The sequence below is a fragment of the Tursiops truncatus genome, chromosome 12, assembly GCF_011762595.2.
Source record: "Tursiops truncatus isolate mTurTru1 chromosome 12, mTurTru1.mat.Y, whole genome shotgun sequence".
Lineage (NCBI taxonomy): Eukaryota > Metazoa > Chordata > Mammalia > Artiodactyla > Delphinidae > Tursiops > Tursiops truncatus.
The window spans coordinates 6,543,003-6,564,437 of record NC_047045.1 but is presented as its reverse complement, the minus strand read 5'-3'; the positions used below and the strand labels follow the sequence as shown (position 1 = coordinate 6,564,437).

Below are 21,435 nucleotides of genomic sequence, written 5' to 3'. Positions count from 1 at the left end.
ACATGTCATAGCGGCAAGAATATTCACTCTAGTTCTTGTCTGTGCTGTGCTGCTGACCAATTAACTTACCCTGAAATAGGGACATTTCATTTCTCTGGGTCTCCATAAAATAACCGCTTTAGATAAAGGGATCTCTAAATTTCCTTCAAAATATAAAATGTTTCTAGTTTGCTCACTTCATATTGAGAATCAACGTGAAAATATGTATTTGAAGTCAAGATAGACTAGTTGAAAATGACACAAAAAGAAAACCTACTGACTGAGAGAAAATATTTGTAAATTATGAGACCAACAAGGGCTTACTTTCCAAAATATAGAAACAGCTCATACAACTCAATAACAAACAAACAACCCAATCAAAAAATGGGCAAAGACCTAAAGAGACATTTCTCCAAAGAAGGCATACAGGTGGTCGAGAGGCACATGAAAATATGCTCAACTTCGCTAATTATTAGAGAAATGCAAATCAAAACTACAAGGAGGTACCACCTCACACAAGTCAGAATAGCCAACATTAAAAAGTCTACAAACAATAAACGCTGGAGAGGGTGTGGAGAAAAGAAAACCCTCTTGCACTGCTGGTGGGACTGTAAATTGGTGCAGCCACTATGGAGAACAGTACAGAGGATCCTTAGAAAACTAAAAATAGAACTACCATATGACCCAACAATCCCACTCCTGGGCATGTATCTGGAGAAAACTCTAATTCAAAAAGATACATGTACCCCAGTGTTCATTGCGGCACTATTTACAATAGCCAAGACACGGAAGCAACCTAAATGTCCATCAACAGATGAATGGATAAAGAAGATGTGGTACATATATACAATGGAATATTACTCAGCCATAAAAAAGAATGAAATAATGTCATTTGCAGCAACGTGGATGGACCTAGAGATTATCAAACTAAGTAAGTCAGACAGAGAAAGACAAGCATCAAATGACATCGCTTATATGTGGAATCTAAAATACTACATAAATGAACATATCTACAAAACAAAAACAGACTCACAGACTAGAGAACAGACTGTGGTTGCCAAGGGGGAGGTGGAAGGGGAGGGAAGGGTTGAAAGTTTGGGATTCGCAGATGCAGACTAGTATGTATAGAATGAATAAACAACAAGGTCCTATTGTATAGCACAGGGAACTATTTTCAATACCCTGTGAGAAACCATAATGGAAGAGAATATGAAAAGGGAAATATATATATATATATACACATATATACATATATATATCTGAATCACTTTGCTGTACAGCAGAAATTAAAACATTATAAATCAAATGTACTTCAATAAAATAAAAAAGATAGACTAGTTGTTATTAACACAGTGGGCGTTGGCCCTGGACAGACCTGTGAGCTAAGCTTGTCTCCTACTTAGCAGTTACCGGGTGAGCTTGTGCAACGTGCACAGATTTGAAAAATTATCTTCTCGTTTGTAAAACAAGTATAAAAATCCAGAAATCATTTTTGGGAGGATTAACTTAGGTAACATACTTCAATAATTGAATGGCACGTAAAAGTAAACAATGGTAGCTATTAACTCTTTTTCCCACACATTTCTACATACAGTTCACAGATATGAGTCATTTCATTATATTAGTAATGTACAAATCAACACAATTCTTCACATAAAGGCAACCTTATCCAACAGATATATGTCATAATCAAGGGACAGGGAAGATACACCCACAATAAAATCTCGCACTGAAAGCAGAATGCCGGAAATTCCTGTGTCAGCAGTTACTTTTCACACTAACAGGGCACAGAAGAAGCAGTCCTAATATCAGTAGATCACTCTGCCATTTTTGGCATTTGACTGCTTGCAGGAACAAGTCATTGTGGCACTGCTACCAGGCAGAGAAGTGGTGACAGCAGGGGGCGCACTGCTACCAGGCAGAGAAGTGGTGACAGCAGGAGGTGCGTGGGTGAGTAGAGGGGGCTGGTAAAACACTCCCTTGAGGAAGCCCGGCTGCCCCGTGAAACCAGGTATCTGGTGTTGGGACAGGCTGAGGTGAAGAAACATGAAAATAGGGTTGAAAAGCTCCAAAAATAGGAGGGTCACCATGTTCTGAGAGGCAGAACTTGGTAAGGTACCTGCTTTCATAACCATACATAGACACGAGTGGCAGTCATCTCATGTCGAGCCAATTTTTCAGTACTGATCAGTTTTCAAATAGAAATTCTTGGGCTTAGAGTAAACTCACAAATCAAGATCTGCTTGTTATGAATAGAGCCATGAGCTAATTTCAAAGTAAAATAATATTTTCCTCTAGAGTCTTCTGATGGGCATAAAGCAAGTTTTCTCCCATGAACATTTTTCCTCTTCTAACCTCTGCTTTCCTTAGTCACTTGAATTATGACATGAATTTCATCATAGGGTTCTCCCTTTCAGTCTTAATGGCAGCTTTACAATGGAATATTCTTATTCCTCATTATAATTCATCAACTTAGCATTTTATAAACTTAATGTTATAAATCTCATTAATTTGGAGTTCAAGGAAGAAAAAAAATAGCAACTCCCAGTAAATAAAGGATTCATCATATCTGATAATTCACTTTAACCACCAAAGAGCCTGACACTGGGCCAGCCTCCTTTCTCCAAGAAAAGAACTTATGGAAAAATCAAGTAAGTTGTTGATGGGAACGTGGAGGTCGGGGGTCATTAAGGATAGTGTTAACTCTCACTCTCACTTTGGCACATTTATGCTGTGAACACTTGACTACCATTGAATAAGTTTATCAGTAAACTGTGATGACACCATGATGACACCAGGTCAGGACCATTTCACAGCTATGCCTGAGCCCCAAACAGCTCTGGAAGTTAGCCGCTGAATATATTCAGGCACATGGAGGACCCTGAAATAGTTACCCATAAACTGCCTGTAGCTAGTGTCTTCCAACTACACCTTTCCTGATGCTGGGACAATGTTGCTGAGTAAAATAGATGGTACAGAGACTGCCAGCTATTCTACAAAAAGCTTTTTTTTTTTTTCACCTTCCTGGGAATGTAACTGAGCTGGACCCTATGGGGCCACCCCAGGACAGACCCACCCCCCCCCCACCATGTCCTCTGCCAGCCTTCAGTGTATAGAAAAACTTTAGTCAAAGAATAAGTTTAACCAGAGAAGTGAGAAGATTAAGAAAGGAAAACAGTCAAGCAAGACAAAATAATAATTGTTTAGCCATTAAACAATGTCAAGGGCCTTTAGTTTCTACTCAAGGGCTATAGATAATATTCTGAGCCATGCCCTTGAGCTGTTTTGCGGATGCTGAAACCCCACCAGGTGGGAGAAGTTAACTGCATGCTGCCCACAAACACGTAGACCCCAGACAGGTTGGAACCAGAAGATTGATGATGTTGACTCCCAATTACCTCCCCACCAGCCAATCAGAAGAATGTCCACGAGCTGATCACACATCCCACAACCCCACTTCCTGAAAGCCACTGGGGGCTTTCAAACCCCTTCCTGAAAGCCATCAGGGAGTTCAGGCCTTTTTGAGCACTAGATGCCTAGACTCCTTGCTTGGCACCTGTAATAAACACTGCACTTTCCTTCACCACGACCCAGTGTCAGCAGATTGGCTTTAATGCACTCGGACAAGTGGACCCGAGTTTGGTTCAGTAACAGAAACACATTACACCATACATTCCTGGCTTCTTCCCTGTCATTAGGTATGGTCATTATGTTGTTATTATATATTACATTGTATTATATTGTACTATATTGTATTATATTACATTATATTTTATGTTATGTTGTTATATTTATGATTGTATCTGTGTGTTTGTTTTTATTTAGGTATGATACAGTTTTCACCAATAAAATGTACCTAGAAGTGGTAGGCACCATTTCTAGGACTGGATCATTAAAACCTCCCATCCTTGTTCTTCCCTGTTATTTTCTACTTTCTCTTGTATGGAGTGGACCTGATCCCAAAGCGGCCTCTGCAGATATGTTGCCAATGGAAACATATCCTCCCACTGGGTTCCTGCATGACAGGTTGGAAGAAGGTCACCCTGCCAACCTCTTTATCTCCCTCACCTCATGACCTCTCAACAGGAAGAGGAAGGTATCTATTGTGTTTGAGCCACAGTAAATTAAGGAGCCCTTTCCTACAGCAGCTAGCATACTGTACCTAATATGGAGAATACTACAATTTGAGAAGCTGATGTTTCAAGCCACTGATATTTATTTATTTGCTTGTTTGTTTTAATTTACCATAGTATAAACTATTTCATCTAAACTAGCCAAGTAAGCACAGGAAATATAGGTTCACTTTATCATTTTACGAATTGGCAAGGTCTGTAGCAAAGGATAAAACTACTGAATATAACCTATTGGGCAAAGAGTAACATAGTTGACCGAAAAACAAGTCTGTATAGAGACAAGGGGAAAGGACTTTAGACGTTTATGAACTTTTACATGAGTCCACACATGACACATACAGAATGCAGGAGTTATGAGGGACAACATTGGTCATCTATTTTAATTTCACATTTCAGGCCCCAAAAAGACCTTACAAAAAAGAAACACTACTGCATTTGTGGGGTAAAGAGAAAAAAAATAGTTTTTACTAGAAAAAATATTTTTTTTAAAGAAGGAAATTAACAGTGAGGAATTGAAATCTGTTCTTTACTCAATAAAATCACTGGCCCTATAGAAGATATTATCTATTCATAGTAGGTAATATGTTTAATATACAACCATAAAATGCCGCAAAGAGCTGGGCATTATTCAAAGTAGAAAGATAAATATTCTCCTTTAGGTGTACATATAAATAAAATAGGCTGTTACCTGAAGTTCTGGGTTCTAAATATAGTCTGGCTATTAAAGGAAGTAAAGACACTTCAAAGAGGAACCAAGTAATCAAAAATAATCAAAGACTGAAGAATTCTTCATTTTTAAGATGGAAAAGGGTAGTAGGTAGAGAATAACCAAAAGGAATACAATCATGAAGGGAATTTTTGAAAGAAAATAGATTTGTTTGTGGAATTCTAAATTTATTGACCTAGAGGAGTAGACAGAAAATTTAATATTAAATAAAATAGGCAATTACTTTTCAATATAGTAGGATGTATATTCTGTAGCAAAAAGCATTGGTAGTATTTTGTGTGGGCAGGCCACTACATATACACATTTGTAATTGATACATTCATAGAGAAAAATAGATGTCAGATATATATTCCTAATTGGGGGGTGGGATTTTAGGTATATAAACCTAATCATGAATTATAATTGTTTTTCCCCAGAAATTATTTTATGATACTAGTGGTACTTATAGAATATGGGAAGGGGAAAAATACAATTTTTTACTCATGATGACATTTCTTATGTTTAATTTTTTTATAGCCACAGTAGTTTGCATCTTATTTACAACTATATTCATATATTTGTATATGCACACATACACACTTGTACACAGACACACACGCACACACACGGATACATACATAAACATTTAAATCTGTATATATACACACATATGTATAGTCATGCTAACTAAGGGCATATTTCTGAAATTATTTCTTTTCATTAGAGAATATGCTAGGAAAGAGATATCACAGTTATTATTTAATTTTGGTCCCTGCAATTTTCTTCCTTCTTCAGTGAAGACTAAATCAAAGTTATGCTTGGTACATTTCCTTGTATTTCATTTCAATTACACAGGGAATCTCTTGGAGAGGGAACAATTTCTGTTTTACATTGTTTATCACCACAGACTAACCTGTTATGACTTTACAAAATTCAACACTTGGCACTTTTTCTTCTTCTCTTAATTGTCCCTGTAGTCTCTTTTCCTGGTTATTATGGACCTCTTTTATCCCCAGGCAGATTTTTGAAAATCTTAAGTCAAAAATCAGGAGTTGCTGAATTTTCCAAGTCAGATTTGAAATGGGTCCTTTGGTATTGTTTAGACACAAGACATTGCAAATTCCTAGTAATAAACATGCTTTAATTTCCTGGAATTTTTTTGTGCCAGGACAAGAATTTTTTTAAATAATGACATAGAAAGTGTAAATACTATGTTATCTGTACTTACAAAATTTATATGTAGAAATTAACTCATGTATAGCCTTTCTCCTTGCTATGACAGAACATTTATTCTGTTGAGTGAAGAGAACATTTTTTAAAAAAGATAAATACACTTTTGTTGGCATTAAACTAGCCTATAGAGGACTTTTTTATGGACCTTATTGAAATCAATGGCACCAGGTAAAAATCTGAAAATACTTTACTTAAAGAGGCCTGATGTAATGTATCAAATCCTTTCCACATAAAATGTAGTTGTTATTTTTGCTGAATAGTACTTATATCTGTTAGGCTACTTCTGGAAGAAACCAGAAGATAAGTCTATAATGGACAAAAAAGGTCACTTACTTAGCATAAACAGTTCTGCTACTTATTTGGAATTTACAAAGCTCCTTCCTATTTTAACATTTGTTTGATGGTCCTTCCTTTCTCAAGGGAGTACATTGAGGCTCATTTTAAATAAAATTCTCAATGTATTTAAATTTATACCCCTCAGAATACACTGTGGAAAAAGATGATCTTTCCAGAAAACCAAAAATAACACTATCAACAGGGATTGCTTTTATGCGAAAGGTCCAGTTTACCTTTAGAAAACATACATGCTAAAACATATGTAATCGAGCTTCCCTGGTGGTGCAGTGGCTAAGAATCTGCCTGCCAATGCAGGGGTCATGGGTTCAAGGCCTGGTCCTGGAAGGTCCCACATACCACGGAGCAACTAAGGCTGTGTGCCACAACTACTGAGCCTGCATGCTGCAACTACTGAAGCCCGCACGCTTAGAGCCCATATTCTGCAATGAGAGAAGCCACCACAATAAGAAGCTTGTGCATCTCAACAAAGAGTAGCCCCTGCTCGCCACAACTAGAGAAAGCCCGCATGCAACAATGAAGACCCAACACAGCCAAAAATAAATAAATAAAATAAATTAATTTTAAAAAATCTTTAAAAAAAAAACCTATGTGATCAACCTCTGACTGAATGTATTCTATGGGAATGTTACTCTTCAAATTCTTCTTATAAGTAGCTTGTATTTCCTTACTGTCCAATTGCTCATGTATGGTCTTAAAATTAATTATTCTCCACTTATATTAGGTATGTATGTATATATGCCCCCTCAAGTGGAGAACCCACTTTGCTAGGTTCGTGAGGGCAGAAAATGTCCTTCTGATCAACTTGTATCCTTCTGTCCTTTTTCCAAAGTGGCTAGTGTTTACTACTGTACTTTAAAAAATGCAATAAGAATCACACGTGTGACGTGACACAGGAAGACCCATAATAGTTACAGAGAAGCAAAGGGCATGGCCTCTAATCTCAAGTGTGTTCTCAAAATTCAATTGGCAAAGTAAGACTCAGAAAGCTATCTGTCAACAATGTAGTGTTTGGTGACCAGAATAAATAATCAGTGCTCTAAAAGATACAGAACTTTATGTTGATGAGGAAAAGCTTTCAAGAGAAAGTGGGACTTGAACCCTCAATGGAAAGTAGGAGTTGAATATGTAGAAAAGAGTAAAGAACATAAATGGTGACAACAAAGGGAGAAGGGAGTGAATGTTCTGTAGGTTGAATGTTTATTTAAAGCAGATGTGTGGGTTGAAGACAAGATTACAGAGTAGAAGGACTTGAGCTCACCTCCTCTCATGAAAACACAAAAATCATAACTAACTGCTGAAGAACTATTGACAAAAAAGACTGGAACCTACCATAAAAAGATACCCTACAGCCAAAGACAAAGAAGAAGCCATACGAGATGGTAGGAGGAGTGCATATGTGATATAATCAAATCCCATACCCACTAGGTGGGTGACCCACAAACTGGAAAATAATTATGAGGATCTCCAACAGGAGTGAGAGTTCTAAGTCCCACATCAGGCATCCCAGCCTTGGGGGCTGGCATCAGAAGGAGCCCCAGAGCATTTGGCTTAGAAGGCCAGCAGGACTTGATTATAGGAATTCCACAGGACTGGGGGAAACAGAAACTCCACTCTTGGAGGGAGGACAAAACGTCTTGTGAACATCAAGACCCAGGGAAAAAGCAGTGACTTCATAGGAACCTGGGCCAGACCTACCTGCTGGTCTTGGAGGGTCTCCTGGGGAGGTGCAGTGGGGTGGCTGTGGCTCACTGTGGGGACAAGGACACTGGTGGTGGATGTACTGGGGAGCACTCATTGGTATGAGCCCTCCTGGAGGCTGCCATTTTGACCCCAAGACCTGGCCCCACCCAACAGCTTATAAGCTCCAGTGCTGGGATGCCTCAGGCCAAATAACCAACAGAATGGGAACATCCCCTCCTATCAGTGGACAGGCTGCCTAAAGTCTTCCTGAGTCCACAGCTGCCTCTAAACATACTCCTTAACATGGCCATGCCCACCAGAAGGACAAGACCCAGCTCCACCCACAAGTGGGCAGGCACCAGTCCCTCCCACCAGGAAGCCTGCACAAGCCTCTAGATGAGCCTCACCAACCGGAGGTGGGGGGGACGTCAGACACCAGAAGCAAGAGAAACTACAATCTTGCAGCCTGCAGAACACAGACCACAAACAGAAAGTTAGACAAAATGAGATGGCAGAGGAATATGTTCCCAACAAAGGAACAAGATAAAATCCCAGAAGAACAACTAAGTGAAGTGGAGAGAGGCAATCTACTTGAAAAATAGTTCAGAGTAATGATAGTAAAGATGATCCAAGATCTCAGAAAAAGAATGGAGGCACAGACAGAGAAGATACAAAAAATGTTTAACAAACAGAAGCTGTAAAGAACAAACAGAATTGAACAATACCATAAGTGAAATGAAAAATACACTAGAAGGAATAACAGAATAAATGAGACAGAAGAAAGAAGGGTGGAAATCACTGCTGTAGAAGAGAATAAAAAAAAAGAATGAAAAGAAATGAAGACATTTTAAAAGACCTCTGAAACAACATTAAATGCACCCACAGTCACATTATAGGAGTCCCAGAAGGAGAAGAGAGAGAGAAATCTTCTGAGAAAATATTTGAAGAGATAATAGTTGAAAACTTCCCTAACATGGGAAAGGAAACAGTCACCCAAGTCCAGAAAGTGTAGAGAGTCCCAGGCAGGATAAACACAAAGAGGAACACATGGAGACACATAGTAATCAAATTGAGAAAAATTAAGGACAAAGAAAAATTATTAAAAGCAACAAAGGAAAAGCAACAAATAACATACAAGGGAATCCCCATAAGGTTATCAGCTGATTTTTCAGCAGAAACTCTGTAGGCCAGAAGGGAGTGGCACAGTATTTTTAATGTGATGAAAGGGAAATACCTACAACCAAGAATACTCTACCCAGAAAGGCTCTCATTCAGATTCGATGGAGAATATGCTAAGAGAATTCAGCACCACCAAACTAGCTTTACAACAAATGCTAAAGGAATGTCTCTAGGTGGAAAAGAAAAGCCCATGAATAGAAACAAGAAAGTTACAAATGGGAAAGCTCACCAGTAAAGGCAAACATACAGTAAAGGTAGCAAATCATCCACACACAAATATGATATCAAAACCAGAAATTGTGAGAAGAGGAGTGTACAAATGCAGGATATTGGAAAGGCACTTGAAATTAAGAGACCAGCGACTTAAAACAATCGTATATATATATATATATATATATATATATATATATATATATATATATATATATATATATATATATATATAGACTGCTATATCAAAACCTCATAGTAACAGCAAACCAAAAATCTACAATTGATACACACACACACACACACACACACACACACACAAAAGAATCCAAACACAACACTAAAGATATTCGTCAAATTGCAAGACAAAAGAACAACAAAGGAAGGGGAGAAAAAATACCTATAAACACAAATTCAAAACAATTAACAAAATGGCAATAAGAACATACATACTGATAATTACCTTAAATGTAAATGGATTAAATGCTCCATCCAAAAGACACAGACTGGCTGAATGGATACAAAAACAAGACCCATATATATGTTGTCTACAAGAGATCCACTTCATATTTAGAGACAAATACAGACTGAAAGTGAGGGGATGGAAAAAGGTATTCCATGCAAATGGAAATCAAAAGAAATCTGAAGTAGCAGTACTCATATCAGAAAAAAGAGACTCTAAAATAAAGACTGTTACAAGAGACAAAGAAGGACATGACATAATGATCAAGTGATCAGCCCAAAAAAGAAGATACAAAAATTATAAATATATATTACCCAATATAGGAGTACCTCAATATGTAAGAAAAATGCTAACAGCCATAAAAGGAAAAACAACAGTAACACATTATAGTGGGGGACAGTAATGTCCCTGTAATACCCCTGTAATCCATGGACAGGTCATCCAGACAGAAAATTAATAAGGAAACACAGGTCTTAAATGACACATGAGACCAAATAGACTTAATTGATATTTATAGAGCATTCCATCCAAAAGCAGCAGAATACACATACTTTTCAAGTGCACATGGAAAATTCTCCAGGTGGGATCACATGCTGGGACACAAAGCAAGCCTCAGAAAATTAAGAAAATTGAAATCATATCAACCATCTTTTCCGACCACAACACTATGGTATTAGAAGTCAACTACAAGAAAAAAACTGTAAAACACACAAACACGTGGAGGCTAAACAATATGCTACTAAACAACCAATGGATCACTGAAGAAATCAAAGGTGAAATAAAAAAATATCTAGAGACAAATGAAAACAAAAGCATGACAATCCAAAACCTATGGGATGCAGCAAAAGCAGTTCTAAGAGGGAAGTTTATAGCAATACTATCTTACCTCAGGAAACAAGAAAAATCTCAAATAAACAACCTAAACTTACACCTAAAGCAATTAGAGAAAGAAGAACTAACAAAACACAAAGTTAGCAGAAGGAAAGAAATCATAAAGATCAGAGCAGAAATAAATGAAAGAGAAACAAACAAAGAAAACAATAGAAAAGATCAATGAAACTAAAAGCTGGTTCTTTGAGAAGATAAACAAAATTGATAAAACTTTAGCCAGACTCATCAAGAAAGAAAGGGAGTGGGCTCAAATCAATAAAATAGGAAATGAAAAAGAAGTTACAATTGACACCACAGAAATACAAAAGATCATAAGAGACTACTACAAGGAACTATATGCCAATAAAATGGACAACCTGGAAGAAGTGGACAAATTCTTAGAAAAGTACAATGTCCCAAGACTGAACCAGAAAGAAATAGAAAATATAAACAGACCAATGACAAATACTTAAATTGAAACTGTGATTTAAAACTTCCAAGAAACAAAAGGCCAGGAGCAGTTGGCTTCACAGGTGAATTCATTCAAAGATTTAGAGAAGAGTTAACATATATCCTTCTGAAGCTATTCCAGAAAACTGCAGAGGAAGGAACACTCTCATACTCATTTGATGAGGCCACCATCACCCTGATACCAAAACCACACAAAGATACCACAAAAAAAGAAAATTACAGGTCAGTATCACTGATGAACATAGACACAAAAATTCTCAACAAAATACCAGCAAACCAAATCTAACAATACATTAAAAGGATCATACACCATGATCAAGAGGGATTTATCCCATGGATGCAAGGACTTTCCAATATCTGCAAATCAATCAGTGTGATACAACACATTAACAAATTGAAGAATAAAAACTATATGATCATCTCAGTAGATGCGGAAAAACTTTTGACAAAAGTCAACACCAATTTATGACAAAAAATCTTCAGAAAGTGGGCACAGAGGGAACCTACCTCAACATAATAAAGGCCATATATGACAAACCCACACCCAACATCATACTGTACAGTGAAAAGCTGAAAGCATTTCCTCTAAGATCAGGAAAAAGTCAAGGATGTTCACGCTCACCACTTTTTTTCAACATAGTTTTGAAATTTCTAGAGATGGCAATCAGAGAAGTAAAAGAAATAAAAGGAATCCAATTGGAAAAGTGCAAGTAAAATTTCACTGTTTGCAGATGACATGATACTATACATAAAACTCTAGAAAATTCTAAAGATGCTACCAGAAAACTACTATGAATGAATTGATGTTGGAACATCAATGAATTTGTAAAGTTGCAGGATACAAAATTTATACACAGTAATCTGTTGCATTTCTATACACTATCAACAAAAGATCATAAGGAGAAATTAAGGAAACAATCTGATTTACCATCATATCAAAAAGCATTAAATACCTAGGAATAAACATACCTAAGGAAGCAAAAGACCTGTAGTCCAAAAACTGTAAGACGCTGATGAAAAAAATCAGATGACACAAAGAGGTGGAAAAATATACTATGTTCTTGGATTGGAAGAATCAATATTGTCAATATGACTATACTACGTGAAGCAATCTGTAGATTGCTATACTACGTGAAGCAATCTACAGATTCAATGCAAATCCTATCAAATTACCAATGGTACTTTTTGCAGATCTAGAACAAAAATCAGAATTTGTATGGAAAATGGAGAATTTGTATGCAAAACGGAGCTGGAGGAATCAAGCCCCTGACTTCAGACTACACTATAAAGCTACAGTAATCACAAGAGTATGGTACTGGCACAAAGACAGACTTATAGACCAATGGAACAGGAGAGCCCAGAAATAAACCCACACACCTATGGTCAATTCATCTATGACAATGGGGGCAAGAATATACAATGGAGAAAAGACAGTCACTTCAATAATGGTGCTGGGAAAACTGGACAGCTACATGTAAAAGAATGACATAGAACATTCTCTAACACCATACTCAGAAATAAACTCAAAATGGATTAAAGTCCTAAATGTTAAGACCAGATACTATAAAACTCTTAGAGGAAAACATAGGGAGAACACTGTTTGACATAAATCATAGCAACATCTTTTTGGATCCACCTCCTAGAGTAATGAAAATAAAAACAAAAATAAACAAATGGGACCTAATTAAAAGCTTTTGCATAGCAAAGGAAACCATAAACAAAACAAAAAGACAACCTACAGGATGGGAGAAAGTATTTGCAAATGATGTGATTGACAAGGGATTAATCTCCAAAATACACAAGCAAGTCATGCAACTCAATATCACAAAAACAAACAACCCAATCAAAAATGGGCAGAAGATATAAGTAGACACTTTTCCAAAGAAGATATACAGATGGCCAAAAGGCACATAAAAATATGCTCAACATCACTAATTACTAGAAAAATGCAAATCAAAATTACAATGAAGTATCACCTCACACTTGTCAGAACGGCCATCATCAAAATGTCTACAAACAGTAAATGCTGGAGAGAGTGTGGAGAAAAGGGAACCCTCCTGCACTGTTGGTGGGAATGTAAATTGGTGCAACCACTATGGAGAACAGTATGGAAGTTGCTTAAAAAACTAATAATAGAACTACCATATGACACAGCAATCCCACTCCTAGGCACATATCCAGAGAAAACCATAATTCAAAAAGATACATGTACCCCAATGTTCATTGCAGCACTAATTACAATAGTGAAGACATTGAAACAACCTCAATGTCCATTGAGAGATGAATGCATAGAGAAGATGTGGTGTTTATATGCAATGGAATATTAACCATAAAAAATAATGAAATCATGCTATTTGCAGCAACATGGATGGACCTAGAGATTATCATACTAAGTGAAGTCAAACAGAGAAAGACAAATATTATATGATATCATTTATATGTGAAATCTTAAAAAAGATACAAATGAACATATTTACAAAACAGAAACAGACTCACAGATACAGAAAACAAACTTATGGTTACCAAAGGGGAAAGGTGTGGGGAGAGGGCTAAATTAGGAATTTGGGATTAACGTCCACATGTCACTCAAAATAAAATAGGTAAACAACAAGGACCGACTGTATAGTGCAGGGAATTCTACTCAATATTCTGTAATAAGCTAGCTGGGAAAAGAATATGAAAAAGAATAGATAAATGTATCTATATGTAAGAACACATATATGTATATGTAAAACTGAATCATTTTGCTGTACACCTGAAACTACCACAACATTGTAAATCAACTCTATCCCAACATAAAATAAAAATTTAAAAAGTAAAGCATATGTGTGAATGATTTTTCAAATAGTCCCATTTAAATTTGTGTGCTTCAGCTGCAAACCACCACATGGACACTGTACTTGTTGCTATTACAAACTATGGACTGTATTCAAACTTCAATCTACTTTTTTCAACACCATTTGGTACTAGACGTAATGAGAATGTTCAGTGTCATCTCTCTACTCTGCTTTAAATATAATTTTCAATATTAACTTTCAGTACTCTACTGTTTGACCTCCATGATAATGCCACGATTTCTAATTAAATGCCTTATTCTGAAAGGCTATTGAGTTAAACACTATTCTTTTTTCTAATTTTAAGATAATTTATATTAGGTTTTAACCTTGAAATAATGGCTTTCTTCCAACATTTGAAATTCAGGGCTTCTTTTCAGAATATCACTCTGTTTTAATGGTTCTTAATTCTCATCTGGAGATTTTCACAAAAAATATAATTATAAATTGGGGGAAAACTAGCAAATAACTATGTCTTATATCATTTGGAATTAAACAAAGATTAAAAACATGTTCAGAAACAGACTGAGAGAGGTCTCTAATGGGATTTGCTTGGTGGAAGAACTACTAAAGGATGTATCTCAAGCAGATGAAAATTGATACAATAGGAAGGACTGAATTTAGAAGGAAATAATGGGAAAAGCATTTGCTAATCATATGCAGGTAAAACTTAACAGGTATGACTTTTAGAACAAAAATAACAATGCATAAATTTGGAAAGTATAAACATAAGGTGGATATCAAAGCCTGGAAAAAAATAATGAATGTCAGGAGGGCACGACAGGAGTTAAAGAGTTCCAAATCTTTGTACTGTTCTGGAAAAGGGCTGAGATACTGATCCACACTGAACTCCGTTAAATCAAATTTATAAGTTAAAAATAATGGACAACCATTAGGTGAAATGAAACAGAATATATAACTTCTAAAACCAGAGAAGGGGAAAAAGGCATCACAAAGTCTCAAATTATCTAAAAGAAAGAAACAGAGGAGAAAAAGAAGTTGGGGGTGGGGTGGGACACTTCCAAATCTACTTTAGTCAATTTAGAATAGCACTCTCCCCTCCCTTGGAAGGGTGTTAATGTCAGTGGGTGATACGAGCATGTAAGAGGGCAAAAATGTGTTGAATGAATATGAGTTGTGAACTGGGTATGTTCAGGAAGCTAAGACAACACACAACAAGAATGATAACCAGGGCTTTCCCACCATCTGTCAGGTCAACTAATCTCTACAAAAACTGGTTAGAAATAATTAGGGTAGATTATTTACTGGGAAGGGAAACCTGGTAATGAGACAGAATCTGGGAAAGGTATTCAAGGAGAGGATTGACAGTGTATTTCTGCACGAAAAAGGATCCTTAGCGGACATTTCCTTTTCTGATTTTGCACAATATAAAGACTCAGTGGATAGTAAAAAGCATCAACAGCTGTAGTCCAGTGAAATAATTCTCCTAGCATCTCACCTGAACACATGTCTGGTTTGATTCACATGGGACCACGATTGGGAGGCTGAGAGATTAGGGTGAATGTAACACAGGAAGAAATAATCTAACCACAAGTGCATATCTATTTAAAAATAAAGCTTTTTTATTTAAAATTTTCAATGTGTGATACTTTTCCCAGCCCACCAATAATGTTTTCACAGGCTTTTTCTGTTCAATATTCTCTTCTTCCAATATTCCTTCCCCCCTCACCTCAAGCAGGCTCTTTTAATTATTTTCTCCTATTTGCACCATGAAATCCTGCACTTGGGCTAATTTTCTTCTTCACTGTTTTTATCCCCTATTCTTTCTTTGATGTTACTCTCCAACTTCCTTATTCTACACTTTTCTCTTTCACTTTTGTTTTCATCCCATCTGCATTATCTACATTTTTTAAAGAAATTCTGTTAGGTTCCAGAGGAGTTTATTTAATTCTACACACATGCACTGAATTCTTAACTCCACTAGTTGATACTATAAGGTAGAACTCAAGAGCTGCCTAGGTTCAGATTTTTGTTACCTTACATACTTGTTGTATGGGTTTGGCCAAATCACATTTGTATTTCAGATTAACTTCAGGTTAACTCAACTGTAAAGTAAAGATAATAGTAATACTTATTTCATTAAGTTCTGAAGATTAAATAAATTAATGCATGTAAAGAGTGTAAATGAGTGCCTGACATACAGTCAGCATTTTATAAATGCTATCTATCATTATGCTTTATGCACTGTGTTAGTCTCTAGGCAGATGGACGGTTCATAGATCCATGTTCATAAGGAATTTATGGTCTAGTGGTGTTCCAGCAAGTTAAATTATCTACCCTAGGAGGAGACTGGTGGAAACAAGCTCTACATGGAAAAAGAATTCATAAACTATAAAGAACTGATCTTGCATGTTCACTGCATCATTATTCACAACAGCCAACATAGGGAAGCAGCCTAAGTGTCCACCAGTGGAAGAATGGATAAAGAAGATATGGAGTGCTTGCTTTGGCAGCACATGTACTAAAACTGGACTGATACAGAAGAGATTAGCATGGCCCCTATGTGAGGATGACACACAAACTTGTGAAGCGTTCCATACTTTTATGACACATTAAACAAAATGGACTTAATTGATATTTATAGGACATTCCATCCAAAAACAACAGAATACACTTTCTTCTCAAGTGCTCCTGGAACATTCTCAATAATAGGTCATATCTTGGGTCACAAATCAACCCTTGGTAAATTTAAGAAAATTGAAATTGTATCAAGTATCTTTGCCAACCACAATGCTATAAGACTAGATATCAATTATAGGAAAAAATCTGTAAAATACAAACACATGGAGGCTAAACAATACAATACTAAATAACCAAGATATCACTGAAGAAATCAAAGAGGAAATCAAAACAAACCTAGAAACAAATGACAATGAAAACACGACGACCCAAAACCTATGGGAGCAGCAAAAGCAGTTCTAAGAGGGAAGTTTACAGCAATACAATCCTACCTCAAGAAACAAGAAACATCTCAAATAAACAACCTAACCTTACACCTAAAGCAATCAGAGAAAGAAGAACAAAAATCCCCCAAAGTTAGCAGAAGGAAAGAAATCATAAAGATCAGATCAGAAATAAATGAAAAAGAAATGAAGGAAATGATAGCAAAGATCAATAAAACTAAAGGCTGTTTCTTTGAGAAGATAAAAAAAATTGATAAACCACAAGTCAGACTCATCAAGAAAAAAAGGGAGAAGACTCAAATCAACAGAATTAGAAATGAAAAAAGAGAAGTAACAACCAACACTGCAGAAATACAAAGAATCATGAGAGATTACTACAAGCAACTCTATGCCAATAAAATGGACAATATGAAAGAAATCGAGAAATTCTTAGAAAAGCACAACCTTCCCAGACTGAACCAGGAAGAAATAGAAAATATAAAGAGACCGATGACAAGCACTGAAATTGAAACTGTGATTAAAAATCTTCCAACAAACAAAAGCCCAGGACCAGATGGCTTCACAGGTGAATTCTATCAAACATTTAGAGAAGAGCTAACACCTATCCTTCTCAAATTCTTCCAAAATATAGCAGAGGGAGGAACACTCCCGAACTCATTCTATGAGTCCACCATCACCCTGATACCAAAACCAGACAAAGACGTCACAAAAAAAGAAAAATACAGGCCATTTTCACTGATGAACATAGCTGCAAAAATCCTCAATAAAATACAAGCAAACAGAATCCAACAGCACATTAAAAGGATCACACCACATGATCAAGTGAGGTTTATAGCAGGAATGGAAGGATTCTTCAATATATGCAAATCAATCTATGTGATACACCATATTAACAAACTGAAGGATAAAAACCATATGGTAATCTCAATACATGCAGGAAAAGTTTTCGACAAAATTCAACACCCATTTATGATAAAAACCCTCCAGAAAGTAGGCACAGAGGGAGCTTACCCAAACATATTAAAGGCCATATATGACAAACCCACAGCCAACATCGTTCTCAATGGTGAAAAACTAAAACCATTTCCTCTAAAATCAGGAACAAACAAGGATGCTCACTCTCACCACTTTTATTTAACACAGTTTTGGAAATTTTAGTTACAGCAATCAGAGAAGAAAAATAAATAAAAGGAATCCAAATCAGAAAAGAAATAAAACTGTCACTGTTTGCAGGTGACATGATACTATACATAGAGAATCTAAAGATGCTACCAGAAAACTACTAGAGCTCATCAATGAATTTGGTAAAGTAGCAGGATACAAAATTAATACACAGAAATCTCTTGCATTCCTATACACTAATGATGCAAAATCTGAAAGAGAAATTAAGGAAACACTCCCATTTACTGTTGCAACAAAAAGAATAAAATACCTAGGAATAAACCTACCTAAGGAGACAAAAGACCTGTATGCAGAAAACTATAAGACACTGATGAAAGAAATTAAAGACGATACAAACAGATGGAGAGATATACCATGTTCTTGGGTTGCAAGAATCAACATTGTGAAAATGACTATATTACCCAAAGCAATCTACAGGTTCAATGTAATCCCTATCTAACTGCCAATGACATTTTTCACAGAACTAGAACAAAAAAACTCACAACTTGTATGGAAACACAAAAGACCCCCAATAGCCAAAGCAATCTTGAGAAAGAAAACGGAGCTGGAGGAATCAGGCTCCCTGACTTCAGACTATACTACAAAGCTACAGTAATCAAGACAGTACGGTACTGGCACAAAAACAGAAAAATAGATCAATGGAACAGGATAGAAAGCCCAGAGATAAACCCATACACACATGGCCACCTTATTTTTGATAAAGGAGGCAAGAATATACAATGGAGAAAAGACAGCCTCTTCAATAAATGGTGCTGGGAAAACTGGACAGCTACATGTAAAAGAATGAAATTAGAACATTCTCTAACACCATACACAAAAATAAACTCAAGATGGATTAAAGACCTAAAGGTAAGACTGGACACTATGAAACTCTTAGAGGAAAACATAGGAAGAACACTCTCTGACATAAATCACAGCAAGATCCTTTTTGACCCACCTCCTAGAGAAATGGAAATAAAAACAAAAACAAACAAATGGGATCTAATGAAACTTCAAAGCTTTTGCACAGCAAAGGAAAATATAAACAAGATGAAAAGACAACACTCAAAATGGGAGAACGTATTTGCAAATGAAGCAACTGACAGAGGATTAATCTCCAAAATTTACAAGAAGCTCATGCAGTTCAATATGAAAAAAACAAACAATCCAATCCAAAAATGGGCAGAAGACCTAAATCGACTTTCTCCAAAGAAGATATACAGATTGCCAACAAACACATGAAAGGATGCTCAACATCACTATTCATTAGAGAAATGAAAATCAAAACTACAGTGAGGTACCACTAGTCAGAATGGGCATCATCAAAAAATCTACAAACAGTAAATCCTGGAAAGAGTGTGGGGAAAAGGGAACCCTCTTGCACTGTTAGTGGGAATGTAAATTGATACAGCCACTATGGAGAACAGTATGGAGGTTTCTTAAAAAACTAAAAATAGAACTACCATATGACCCAGAAATCCCACTACTGGGCAGATACCCTGAAAAAACCATAATTCAAAAAGAGACATATACCACAATGTTCACTGCAGCACTATTTACAATATCCAGGTAATGGAAGCAACCTAAGTGTCCATCGACAGATGAATGGACAAAGAAGATGTGGCACATACATACAATGGAATATTACTTAGTCATAGAAAGAAACAAAGCTGAGTTATTTGTAGTGAGGTGGATGGACCTAGAGACTGTCATACAGAGTGAATTAAGTCAGAAAGAGAAAAACAAATACCGTATGCTAACACATATATATGGAATCTAAAAAAAAGGGTTCTGAAGAACCTAGGGGCAGGGCAGGAATAAAGATGCAGATGCAGAGAATAGACTTGAGGACACAGGGAGGGGGAAGGGGAAGTTTGGACAAAGTGAGAGAGTGGCATGGACATATATACACTACCAAATGTAGAATAGATAGCTAGTGGGAAGCAGCCACATAGCACAGGGCAATCAGCTCAGTGCTTTGTGACCACCTAGAGGGGTGGGATAGGGAGGGTGGGAGGGAGATGCAAGAGGGGAGACATATGGGGATATATGTATATGTATAACTGATTCACTTTGTTATAAAGCAGAAACTAACACAGCATTGTAAAGCAATTATACTCCAATAAAGATGTTAAAATAAAAAATAAATTTAAAAAAGAAGATATCTAGTATTACTCAATCACGAGAAATAACAAAATCCTGTCATTTATGACAACGTGAATGGCTCTTGAGTGCACAATACTAAGTGAAATAAGTCAGGCAGAGAAGGACAAATACTATATGGTATGACTTACATATGGAATCTAGAAAAGCCGAGCTCATGGAAACAGAGAGTACAGTGGTGGTTACTAAGGGTGGGAGGCAGGAGAAATGAAGAGATGATGGTCAAAGGGTACAAACTTCCAACTAGAAGATGAATTCCTTCCGGGGATCTATGGATAGCATTATGATTAAAGATAACAATACTGTACTACATACTTGAAAGTCTCTGAGAGGTTAGATCTGAAATGTTCTTACAACAACAAAAAGGTAATTATATGATGTGACGGAGTTGTTAGCTAACACTACAGTGGTAATCATATTGCAATGTATGTGTATCAAATCAACACACTGTACACCTTCAACTTACATGACCTTATATATCAGGTATATCCCAATAAACTGGGGGGGAAAGGACTTAGATGAGACCCATTGACTCTGTGCAAATTCAGCAACCCAGAGTAGGAGGGTACCTCAGGTTTATCCTTACATTTTTATGAAAGTCAAGTATTGTAAAGCAATAAGAATCATGGAATTATGATTAATGTGAAATTGGGATAGTAAGGCCCCTACATGGGATTAACTAAGTTCTTTGAAGATAGTCTGAAAATAAATAATTTAAACAGCATCAAAGTTACACACTGAAAAAAGGTGAAAGGAGAAAGTAGCACCATTCCATTTACATTTTTATTGTGTGGCTTGTTGAGAAAGCACTAAATATAGATTGCTTGGCTTCAAGCCTGGATCAATGATTCTTGGAGCTTTTTTTTTTCTTTTTTCCTTTGGGGAAGAGGGGTTTATATCTGCTATGTGATTCACCAAAGAGCAGAAATAGACTTTGGAAGAAATTCCAAATAGTAATTCCAGTTACTATCCATTAAAGGCAAAGAAGGAACATTTTAAATGATCAGTATTATCCCTGTAGAATAAATCATTGTCTTCAACTCATGGACTACAGGATCCCCTAACAGCTTGC

At 36.4% G+C, this 21,435-nt stretch overlaps 1 protein-coding gene and 1 non-coding gene across 2 annotated transcripts in view; one reads left to right on the top strand and one right to left on the bottom strand.

Moving 5' to 3' along the window:
* Positions 1 to 21,435, bottom strand: part of ADGRB3 (adhesion G protein-coupled receptor B3) — a 797,924-nt gene that overhangs the window by 242,205 nt on the left and 534,284 nt on the right. The gene's annotated exons all lie outside the window — the stretch shown is intronic.
* On the top strand, positions 16,574 to 16,680 carry LOC117307564 (U6 spliceosomal RNA). The gene has a single exon (XR_004521331.1). It is a non-coding gene; the product is annotated as a U6 spliceosomal RNA (small nuclear RNA).